The sequence below is a fragment of the Gymnoscopelus microlampas genome (genome assembly GCF_963454915.1).
Source record: "Gymnoscopelus microlampas genome assembly, chromosome: 20".
Lineage (NCBI taxonomy): Eukaryota > Metazoa > Chordata > Actinopteri > Myctophiformes > Myctophidae > Gymnoscopelus > Gymnoscopelus microlampas.
Genome location: NC_139957.1, coordinates 10481234 through 10493425, shown reverse-complemented (window position 1 = coordinate 10493425; position 12192 = coordinate 10481234). Strand labels below are relative to the sequence as shown.

General features: G+C 43.0%; 1 long non-coding RNA gene across 1 annotated transcript; it reads right to left on the bottom strand.

Annotated features, from left to right (window-relative positions):
- Nucleotides 1-10081: 10081 nt before the first annotated feature.
- LOC311035861 lies at nucleotides 10082-11900 on the bottom strand. Its single transcript, XR_014599794.1, has 2 exons — nucleotides 11751-11900; nucleotides 10082-10872 (listed from the first exon to the last, which is right to left on the bottom strand). It is a non-coding gene; the product is annotated as an uncharacterized lncRNA (long non-coding RNA).
- Nucleotides 11901-12192: the final 292 nt, after the last annotated feature.

Here is a 12192-nt window from a genome sequence, read left to right as displayed (position 1 = left end):
GTTTTTTAGAGTTAGGGTTAAAATGCAGTCCTACAATGTTGATATAGTAATGCCAACATGCGCGTGTGAGTGTGTGTGTGTGTGTGTGTGTGTGTGTGTGTGTGTGTGTGTGTGTGTGTGTGTGTGTGTGTGTGTGTGTGTGTGTGTGTGTGTGTGTGTGTGTGTGTGTGTGTGTGTGTGTGTCCAGAGCTCGGGTGGGGGCCAGGTGAGGGGATATGGTTTCTCTCTTGCACCCCTTTAAAAAACAGTGTTTTTTTACTTCAGCCACAGTCAATGAAACACCACAACACACTGTTCAGCATACTGTACATATAGATACTACAATAGCACCTAAGTTTACCCTAAGTTTACCTAAGGTTTTATTCAAGATGCAAGATCTTTATTGTTACATCTTATACACAAATAGACAAGAGTAACATTATTTGATTTTGGTTCCTCAACATTGTAGCAGGAATAAGAAACAACAAGAAAGAAAGAAAGAAAGAAAGAAAGAAAGAATAGCAACATTACTGACAAATATGTACATTAGTCATAGCACACTTTGGGGGTTCTTGAAGGTGCTGGGTTCATGGTTCCTACGTCTAAATACTATCCATATATGTATGTGCACACTGCACACTAGTATGTGTGCAATTACATGATTATTATGCTATCTACTAAGCATAAATACTATTTGTTTATTAGGTATAGTGTTTGCTTTTGTCTATTTGTTTTCAATCTAAATGTTTATGCACTCTGTTGCTTCCGTTTGGCAGGTTTTACAGAATCAATCTTTTCAAATGTATGAACAACAAAGGTAGCATTATGTAATATTTGCCCAACCCAGGTATCCTCATAGACAAGCAAATGATATTGGTTTACCTTCCTGGTGTGCTAAATATCATGTGATTATAAGCCAATGGAATCTTTCCATGATATCATAAAAAGAGAAAAACCTTGGCTTTGGGCGTCTGAGCCTGTTGTGTCGACATTTGGATGCAGGTGAAATCCAGTACTGGACTCTAGAGATAAATCTTGTATAAATGTAAGACATTTAAACTGTAAAATCTAATAATCAATTTGTCACTCTAAGAGTGTACAAATGTAACCAAATGGATGTGCAAGGGTCCATTTGGTTACATCTGTACTGTACACTCTTGAGTTAAATAACATAACATGTGACTTACAATTCTACGTACAATTCTATAACATAAGGTCCAAATTGTATAGTATTTACCACCCTAGCGTCCTTACTCTGGGGGCGAACATTAAGCGAAAATAGCATATCTACAAGCCCACAACTAAATGCGTTGTGAGCTTGTAGGTGTGCTATTTTCTGTGAAGGTATTTGGTGTAGAGGGAAAACTCTTAGTTGACCAGAGACTCTGGTCAACTAAGCATATAGGGATTAAGTGGTTTATCAAAACCAAACCGCTGATTCAGTCTCCCTGATAATTTGTTGGAATGAGACTAAAGCTCATAATACACGGTGCCCATATTTGTCTATTTAATAGACAAATATTGGCACCTTGTATTATGAGCAGTCGACCAAAAGGTGTATGCATACCTTTGGAGGACTTTATTATAATAACATGGCTCAAATTGACGTGCACGTTCTCAACCTTTTCTGGATCAGGACCCACCCACCTGACCACTTAACACGGCTGCCGTGCAAAAGGAGCAGATCTACAAGCTGTGTTTCGAGCTTGTGGATATTCTATTTTTTATACTTTTATATGACGATGTAGTATGATCAAGTAGGGCGTTAATTTAAAAACACAAAAAGTTAAAATATAGAGAGGTTTATGCCCGACAACATCAAAGAATAAATAACAGAAATACTTAGTAAAAGTAAAAGTACCTCAAAATTGTACTTAAGTACAGTACAAGAGTAAATGTACTCAGTTACTTTCCACCACGATTAGAATGTCATTAGATAGCCTTGATGATGAGTCATGGAAGGGTTGCCTGTGACAACCAGACCCAGGAAACCAGATAATGGGGCGATTGGCCTTGTCATCAACAGCTGGTTTCCACTGTCCAATCAAAAGGAGAGGTTTTGATTGATGGGCTTGCCTGGGGCCCGTTTGGTATCAAATGGAGCGAAGCAATGTTTTTCTTTACTTCTTCTAAACACTGCCAGAATTATATACACCTTAATACATGCAATGTGATAATTCTCATTAAAAAGGAGGCCGCTTGACTTATTTCCATCTCTTAAGTTCTCTACCTTTTCTGGATAAGGGCCCACTTTGAAAATCTAGAAAGTGTCTAGGGCCCACCCATCTGACCAATTAACGTGGATACACGCCAGCCATTCGGCTGCCATATCCAAGTATATGGGTATATGGTGATTTTCTTTGGTTAAAACCATAGAGTTATAATATATCTAGAGGGCGGATTGCCCCGCCACCAGCTATTCATTTCTATGAAAGTGCTCATTGGCGTTTTGAATCACCCGGAAGTCTGCCGGAGGTAGAAATATTGTGTCGATATTGAGTCGATTAGAGCGGCCATAGAGCAGCCATAGTAGAGCAGCCAGGTAGAGAATTGCTGTCTTAAGTACTTTGTTGTACGACGCATAATGAAAATAGCTGATCTATAAGCTCACAAATGTGTTAAGATCTGATGTGTTGTGAGCTTGTAAAAAAAAAAAAAAAAATGTTTTGAACTTTTGTGAAAATGTGTCAAATGATTTTACATGTACAGTTTTCTTTTTTAAATGTTCACATATGAAGCCAAGGTGAAAGTGGTTACAAGTGAGAGCACATCCCACATTTCAATTGTGTAGAACAGTAATTGTCAAACCTTTTCATGCCAAGGATGCCCAAATTGATATATATTTGGCCGCGGACCCCTATCTGAAAATGTTTTGTGCCAGGGACCCCCAGAGGAGAAGATTTGTGTTAAAAAACTCAAAATGATTCAAAGTTTTCAAGATGTTTAAAAAATGTTCAACGATAGCTGAGTCACACGCTGTATATCTGCTATTTTTGAATAGGTAACGTGTAAAATATGGATAAATGATTAAATGAAATGATGTAACAAATTTTGTTGGGGACCCCCTGGAACACCCTCAAGGTCCCCGGACCCCACTTTGACAACCACTGGTGTAGAAACCAAAGAACAATCAAACTCCACCACATAGAAACTCCATACATCCTACTCCTGTCCTGTCCGGGTGTTAACTCAGGGTTCCGGGCTGTCTGTTCCACAAAGAATCAGTTGATGTAATATAGGTGGGAAATATCTTGTTGCAAAAAGCACGTGGTTCGGGTGCATGTTGTTATATAACCTCTTCCAGGGGACTTTATGAAGTATTACTAGCAAACTGTATTGTTAACCACTTTCAACCCATGGCATCCCTATTTTGGGCATGTCATTATAGGCGAAAACGTTCAAAAAATGTCAAAACGTACAAATAAATATGTTAACCCCTAGATCATGCCAAAGTTCCACTGTTGCTATTCTAACCTGGCTAAGGTACAGGAGCAGCGAGGACAGTAGGCTATGTGAGGGACAGATAGCATTACAGTGATGGATATAGCAGATACTGCTGTGTTGGATCTTGCATTGTACAGTGGCATAATTTCAGTAGCAAGAGGCATAGTCCCCCCCCCCCCGCGCATGCACACACACACACACACACACACCTTTTTCCATTACTGTCACCCAGCTCTCATCGGGTTTTGAAACAAGATCCCTCTCTTTCTTTCTCTTTCTACCTCTCTTTCAGTTTTTTCTTTCTGACACACGCACGCACGCACGCACGCACACACAGACACACGCACACACACACACACACACACACACACACACACACACACACACACACACACACACACACACACACACACACACACACACACACACACACACACACACACACACACACACACACACACACACACACACACACACACACACACACACACACACACACACACAGAAATACAGGCACTGGATAGATAGTAATCTCACTTACTCATACCCTACCCTTATTTCATTTCTCTCTCATGGGGGGTTTTGTGGGAGGGCCATAAATATGTGCCTCCCTTCCCTATATGTACATCCACCTCAACTCTAACTGAACAGGCCTTTGTTTGTTTGTATCTCTCCATCTCTCTCTCTCTCTCTCTCTCGCTTTCTCTCTCTCTCTCTCTCTCTCCCTGTCTCTCTCCTTCTCCTTCTCTCTCTCTCTCTGACTCTCTCTTTCTTTCTTTCTTTATCTCTCTCTCCCTCTCTCATCTCCCTGTCTCTCCAACAGGTGGTTGATGTAGGTGATCTGAGTGTGTGTGTGTGTGTGTGTGTGTGTGTGTGTGTGTGTGTATGCGTGCGTGCGTGCGTGCGTGCGTGCGTGCGTGTGCATGTGTGTCCGTGCGCGCGTTTGTGCATGTGTGTGCGAGCGCATGCACTGGGGACATAGACAAAGATCTGGCTGAGATACCCTGGTGCACTTTTTTCAGTGTACTGTACTGTTGATATTTCACAAGGAAATATTGCCTAAGTCCCTACTTATGAATTTGAGAATCAAATGATCCAGGGCAGATAACAAATAGTACCTGCCCTGTCCTGTAACAACAAATGAGAAAAGATGTGATAAGAACATGCAAAAACTTTAAGTCAGCCTCCTATAGGCTACTGCAGCTTGTGCTTCTGTGGTATATTTAAAGCCACCGATTTGCAGGTTTAATGCACTAAACTAATTGCCAACAACGCCATATTGTAAAGTTAGTTTGATGTTCCAGAGATGTGAATGGATGGTGAAAAATGGATTTGAGTCATCACTCCGTAGTGAGGTTACTTCTTCCAGTTTATTTCATCATAGTACAGACAGAGTACAACAGCTTTCTGTGGAGACCCTAAGGTCCACACAGGCGGCCCTCCGGCCTGAGACACACACCCCACACAGTCACAAAACACCCCATCTTATAGCATGTGGCCACATACGAAAAAGAGGAAGTACATTTGAAATGTTAATGTCTGTATCTGGAGAGGTGATTGCCTCAGTCTTTGATCTACAATTCGGGTGTGCCAGGATGGAGACCTTGTGACTCCATGTTAAACAAAAGGCAATGCTAATTTAGCCTACCCCCACTCAGCCGGGCTGGAGCCCACAAATGGTCTGAATCCACTCTTCTGTCTGCAGCTTACTTGTGAAGTGAAGTCATCTTACATTTATGTATGTTATATGGAAATATATTACAGACCCCCCACGGGAGACTCCAAACGTCTTCCGCAAAAACGTATATTTCCAAAAGAAAAACAAAGAACCGCCCCCCATGACAACAGACTGGAACACAACCAGGACAAAAATAAAACATTCAGGAACACTAAATAGCAAACAGCATCCAATACAGAATAATGCACATACAAGAACCAAGATTACATAGTACAGTGACAAGGTGATTTACAAATAGACAGAAAACTAATTTCCTAATTCCAATTAGCGTGCAGGATCCCTCTGTTAGTCCTTTAAACTCCAGTATGAAACATTACACAGCTAACCAGCAATGGAAGCCGACAGCATACAGTTGAATCATCACTCACCAACCGATAACACCACCCTCCAAGTCAATGCCCCCCCCGCCGAGCCACCAAATAATACTCAAAGATAGCCTAATACTTATCCCTAAGCTTACACTGTACCTTCAAGGACAAATGACAGCTACGAACGGAAGCGCCCACAGTGAAAAGACAAGGCAGTGTACCCCCAATGAAATAACAAAACACAAAGTAAGCTCACATTAAATACCAGAGACCAGAAAGTAAAAAAATATCCTCACAAACACTCGCGCTATGGCAGCCCTCGCCCCACAGTTTAAACCCCCATCATCACAAAAATATAACCCCAGGCCCCGTATGCACAATGTCCCGCTCGATAATGTTTCTCTGTAGTTTCCCTCAACGTCATTTTCTCGCCCCGGCCGCTTTCCAAGTACAGTGTCCAGATTGTCCAACAGATAGCTGCATTTAACAACAGCACGCTCTACTTGCGATCGTAGAAAATGTAAACACACTCCCCACGAAGAACCCCTCATCGCCGGTTCCACGTTCTGCTGGCACCCGCTGTCTCCCATCCTCACAACATTACCCGCCACGAGAGAACCCCGTCGATCCACAGGTTCCCCGCTCTGCCGTCCGCACCGCAGCGCGCTCCTTTAGCGATCGCAGAGGATAAGTTGTGCAGCCAGATGAGTCGTTACAGCCGTCCTAGATCTGGTCATGATGAGGGCCTCTCCCCGTAGATCCTCGAAAAGTTGTCGTCGTGTCGTGCCGATGTCCTTGCAGTGGTCCCCCCACGTCGCCGGAAGATAGCTTGATCCATCACTCCACCGCAAGGCCAAAAGTTCCCCCACCGCGCATGTCCTTTCGCCGCCTGGCTCAGCATCTTCTGGAGATCGGCGTCCCGCTCCCCAAACAGCCAAACCAACACGACTGCCGACTTAGACGCCATCTGTGGTATATTTAAAGCCACCGATTTGCAGGTTTAATGCACTAAACTAATTGCCAACAACGCCATATTGTAAAGTTAGTTTGATGTTCCAGAGATGTGAATGGATGGTGAAAAATGGATTTGAGTCATCACTCCGTAGTGAGGTTACTTCTTCCAGTTTATTTCATCATAGTACAGACAGAGTACAACAGCTTTCTGTGGAGACCCTAAGGTCCACACAGGCGGCCCTCCGGCCTGAGACACACACCCCACACAGTCACAAAACACCCCATCTTATAGCATGTGGCCACATACGAAAAAGAGGAAGTACATTTGAAATGTTAATGTCTGTATCTGGAGAGGTGATTGCCTCAGTCTTTGATCTACAATTCGGGTGTGCCAGGATGGAGACCTTGTGACTCCATGTTAAACAAAAGGCAATGCTAATTTAGCCTACCCCCACTCAGCCGGGCTGGAGCCCACAAATGGTCTGAATCCACTCTTCTGTCTGCAGCTTACTTGTGAAGTGAAGTCATCTTACATTTATGTATGTTATATGGAAATATATTACACTTCCTAATACAGGTTTATGGTTAGAAGAAAATAAAGACATCAATTTGTTGATCATATAATTTATTTAAAAATATCGAGAAGTTATTTTGCTGCCACATTAAATTAAACTTTTTTGTTTGTTCCAAACATAATGTTCTGAACATACCTCTGTCATTTTTTGTATGAGTGCAGTTTCCTGGGTGTGCTGTTTTTTGGTTACAATGAGCGATAGCATCATCAATGAATTCGCTTTCCTAATGCATTTTCAACTTCCCTGGGTATTGTCCAACTTGTAACATAGATTTGGGCATGCTTCCAGTGATTGCATTAACTGTTGTAAATGCAATCATGGCGTCGGCTGCATCAGACAAACAGCCTCCCCATCCGTTCCCGGAAGCTTTCTGGTACTAAACAATATGCCAGGAATCCACGACGATGGTGAGGAGATATCTGTTTCCAGCATGTGCTACTCTTTGACTAATTGATGAGCAACAAACTCCAGTGCATTGTCTTAAAGCCACACAGTGACATGGCAGCTGAAACTGTGTTGTCGTGGAAAACAATAGTTTCTGTTATGTTCGTGGTAATGTTCTGAAGCGGTTGTGAGGCCTTAGACGCGATGCTGGTACAGTACACCGAAAACTCCTGTGTTCATTTAACACAGAGAGTGTACAAATGGAACCAAGCGGACTCGTAAGTGTACTGTGTAAAAAGTGCTGTGTCATTTACACCTAGTATAAGGAGGATACACTTGCAAAAAAAAACTTTTCTCAGGCTTTCAACAGTGGAGTGTTTGTGGAATGCACACTGCCACTTCAAGGACCCTTGAAAGTTCACGAGAGCCGTATGGCTCCATGGTGGAAGATGTGGAGAGCTATTCACCTTGTCTCACTGCCACCCCCACCCACCTGCAACTCTACCCCATCTAACATTCCCTTCCCCCTTCCGCTCAAACTCCCTCTGTCTTATCACCCCGTGTCTTTTATTTGTTCATGAGTAATCCCCTAACATAAACACCCCCACCCCCTTCACCACAACTCAGGTTTCTCCTTACATTTCAGCTAGTGGGGGGTTCTGTGGAGAGGTTACTCGGAGGCGTCATGCACTGGTGACCAACTAAAGGAGTGCCCTTCTCTCAAATACCTGAGTGCACTCCGCTGGCATTAAAGATTCATCGCCACGTACGTGGTATAAAATGTGGCAAGCAGCACTACGTCAGGCCTCCTTAGCATCTGATAATAAAAAGTAGCAACAGAGAGAGAGAAATGGAAGTAAAGGAAGAGGAAACGGTGGTCATGCTTAAGCCCTATGTAGAGATGCAAGGATAACACAAATGAGGATAGAGACAACAAGTGAGGCATAAGAGTGGTCGGGGGGGAGGGTTGGGCGGGGGCAGAGGCGTGGTTTCAAAAACAGCCAAGCTTGTAGATCTGTTATTTTGGAAAAGAAAAAAATATATACAGTATAATACAAAAAAAACGCATTTTAAAAAAAATGCCTGTAGGGGTTTAATCTAGGTTTAATCACATGCCCAAAATAGGGAGACCAGTTTCAAAGTGATTAATGAATGTGTGGTTGTCTATAAGTGTCAGATTAATCTGCAAAAAAAGTATAAAACAACATTCAGAGGGTGAGGAAATACCTGATTTTTTAGGTTAAATGTAAACAATTGCCATCCCCTTGGAACCCCAAATGACATCTCCACGGGTGGGGGATTAAAGGCCCTGAGTCAAGTCTAGCCCTGGAGCAGATAAGGTGGGCCGGACAATGAACCTATTGTCATGTGATCAGGGTGGGCTGTGGTTCCCACACTGCAAAACAGTGAGGGGCCGCTGAAATAGATGTGTGTGTGTGCGTGTGTGTGAGTGGAGGAGGGGGGGGGGGGGGGTGACAGCAGGTAAAATCCTCAAGTCACAGATAGCGCCTGGCACCTTACAAGGGGTGCACAGGTCACCAGCTTTTAAATTATTCACCTGCTCTTGGTCAATTATTGAAGTGTTGTTATTTGTCCCGTGTTCACACCCTCCACACACCAAGGGATGGGAACACACTAGTGTGAAAGCTGTTTTGTTAAAGTTATACATCGAATGTATAGAAACTTCAGAAGAGATATGCCAATTCAAACTCTCAATGCCAAAGTTTGAATTGGTGGTGAGCTCATGTCATCTCAAGGTTAGGAAAGGGTTTGTTTAACAGATAAACACTCTCAATAAGAGATAAGTTCACGGTTGTGAAAATAGTTCATGGAAAAACAAGTTTCAAAATTTGTGTCCGTCCACAAGAACTAGGAAAATCTGAACAGAATGGAAAATATTAGCAAAGGATGCAAATTAACACAAATTTTAACAAAATGCAAAGTAGAAGAAATTCATGTCTGTCACTGTAGTGGAAAACATCAGGTACTGCAGGAGTTCCCCCCCCCACTTAACCCATCAGAATTTGTAAGACAAAAGTATCTGATCTACAAGCTTGTGTTGACCAAAGAAAAGCTGAAGAGACGTAGGCCTACCCCAAGGTGAGATACAACTTTGAGTTTGTGTACGCTCCAAGCGGCAACACTGACCCCATGGAAAGATGCCACGTTTGTCCCTTCAGGATAAGGCCCATGCACTAGGGCAAGTGGAAGCTGGTGTTCCATTACGCAGAGTGGCAGCCTTATTTGGTGTCAGCCCTGGTACCATGAGACTGGTGAGGTCAAAGAGACCGCGAAGTGGCCGTCCCAGGGAGACATCACCCCAAGAAGACCGGTTCCTCACCCGTACGTCCCTGAGTAACTATAGGCTTTCGGGCAGATTTCAAAGTTGTAGGACCCATGCTGGCCAGTCTCACACCTGTGACTGGACACGCCAACGACAGGGGAGATTTTGGCAACAATGTTTTTTGGAGGGGGGGGGATCAATGTGAAAAAGGCAAGCAAATAGTTTTGGGAACCAGATCCCACATGCGCCAAAACTGCTTTAAGTGGGGGCCCAGATGATTGTGACTGGGCCTACTTGCAGTGTTGGATTTTAGCAAGGACGAGAAAGTGGGTCAAACTATGCAATGATACTCACCATCATGTGTAGAGGGTAGACAGGCTACATGGTGCAAGCAATATAGTACCAACAAACCAGATTAAAGGTTTAATTGTTTTATTTACAACTCGAATTGTCAAGTACATTTCAGAATAAAGCTTTAATCAACGTCAAAATATAAAAGCCTAAAAGCATAGCACATTTACAATTAAATCACATGGTGTCATTAGTTAGTAATACAAAAGTTAAAGCCAATTTTATACAATGACTTCATTGTCCATCAAGTATCCACCGCGTGATTAAAAGCGCAAAGTGAGCAGGAAGGGACGTGTCAAAAAAAAGAAAAGTAGTCTCCACATAATGCGTCGATTTCCCGTTAAAAAAACCAAACATTTATACATCTTCATTATTTACTGAGGAACACAACGACAGCAACGTGCATCCTGTGACGTTGCTTTTTTTCCTTTCTACGAGAAAAGCGCTCCTCCGGTTTCTGACGTCATGCACACAAAACCCCAGCTGAGGTCCACAAATAAGAACCAAACCTCGCTCGCATCTTTCTCCCAGGTCAGCGTGCACAGGGCGTGCATGTTGATGATAAATACAAAGTCTGAATGAACAAAACCATCCATCTGCCGATGTTAAAGTCTTGGCGGTGTGGTGTGTGTACAGTACTAGGGCAGGTTTACTTTGTTAGGCTCTGCTCTGGAGGAGTGAGGAGGCCGCTAGTGCCAGGGACACGATCACGGTGAGCGTGTTGGCGTGGACGGACACGCTCGCTCCCGTGGGACCCCTGGTGCCGTTCACGGAGTCGGTCCCGTTCATTGTGGTATAGTTGCCGTACATCGTCGTGTTCATCATGGGGGCTGACGTGGTGTTCATCGCCGCGACCTGAAATAAAGCAAAGTCATAATTATGAGACCATTTTTTTTGACAAACATTACAATTACTAACAGGCCAAAACGCAGTTAACGGGAACATTAAGAAAACATAAAAATGGGCTAAATAAGCTCGAGGTTAGACTTTGGGCAAGGCAATATATTCTTATTATTTTCATTAGCCTTGTCGTTTGTACACCGTTTTTATTTTAAGGCTTCTAAATATGAAGAAAGAGGCTAGTAAGAAGGCATACAAACAATACAGGTGACGTAGCCCAGTGGTTCTCAAAGTGGGTTCTAAATTGACCCTTACAAGTCTAACTGGACCCTAAGTCTAACTGGACCCTAACGGGTCCATTTGTATACTGTCAGAGTTAAGGGGAGACCCTCAAATGAAAAGGTTTGAGAACCACTGAACGTAGCCTACCTGTATTAATTTTGCATGAGGGAAAGACAATGAAGCCCCATGCAATTACTTAATACACGCAACGGCAGACAGAGTTACTCAAATGTTATAATTTGAAACACAGGGGGTGGCTATAATCTACGTGTATTAATTACATGAGGAAAGTTTTGATAGTGCAATTACTTAGTCTTAAGTGATTGTGTGCGCGTTTTGAGTGGCTCGAGTGTCCCGTTTTCTCGGCTTGTGAGGCGGACACACTATCCCGTCGGCTAATTATACTAACTACAGACAGGTGCGATGATACCCATGTGTCACTTTACTTAGGTTAATTAAACTCAATGGCAAGTTTCCGTTCAAACAAACATTCAAACAATCCACCAACTTAGGAGCACGGCACGGCAGTCTATGTTGCAGTGTATTTCAAGTTTGTTAAACTGAATTTACGTAAGCCTAAAATTAAATAAATAATACAAGGGGAAACAAACCTGTGATGAAAGATGCAGAGCCAGTAGGATAAATCCAATCATGGTTGCGATCATTTTATTCATTTTGATGTGTGGTTTTAGGATCGTTCAGCAACAAAAGCCTTGGTGGTGGTAATGATCCTGTCAGAGTAGGAGCTGCTGCGTCTTCAGTGTGAAGTGAGGGAATGAATGGAAAAGGCATTGGCATGGCTTTTTATACCCCCCGCCCGAGTCTCCCCTTTTGAGATCTCGCGTGGAAACCATAGGTGGAAATTTACAAAGCAGTGTTGCCAGATTATGCGTATGAAATCAGCAACCAGGTTAAGGAAGACAAGCCCAAAAGAAGCGACTACGTGCCATATAATAGGACCTATATATACATATCGGCTCTTTGAAAATAGCCAATCTAAAGCTCAGCCTTTAGATCTGCTATTTTCAAAAAGAAATCTTGGGGAAAAAAGTA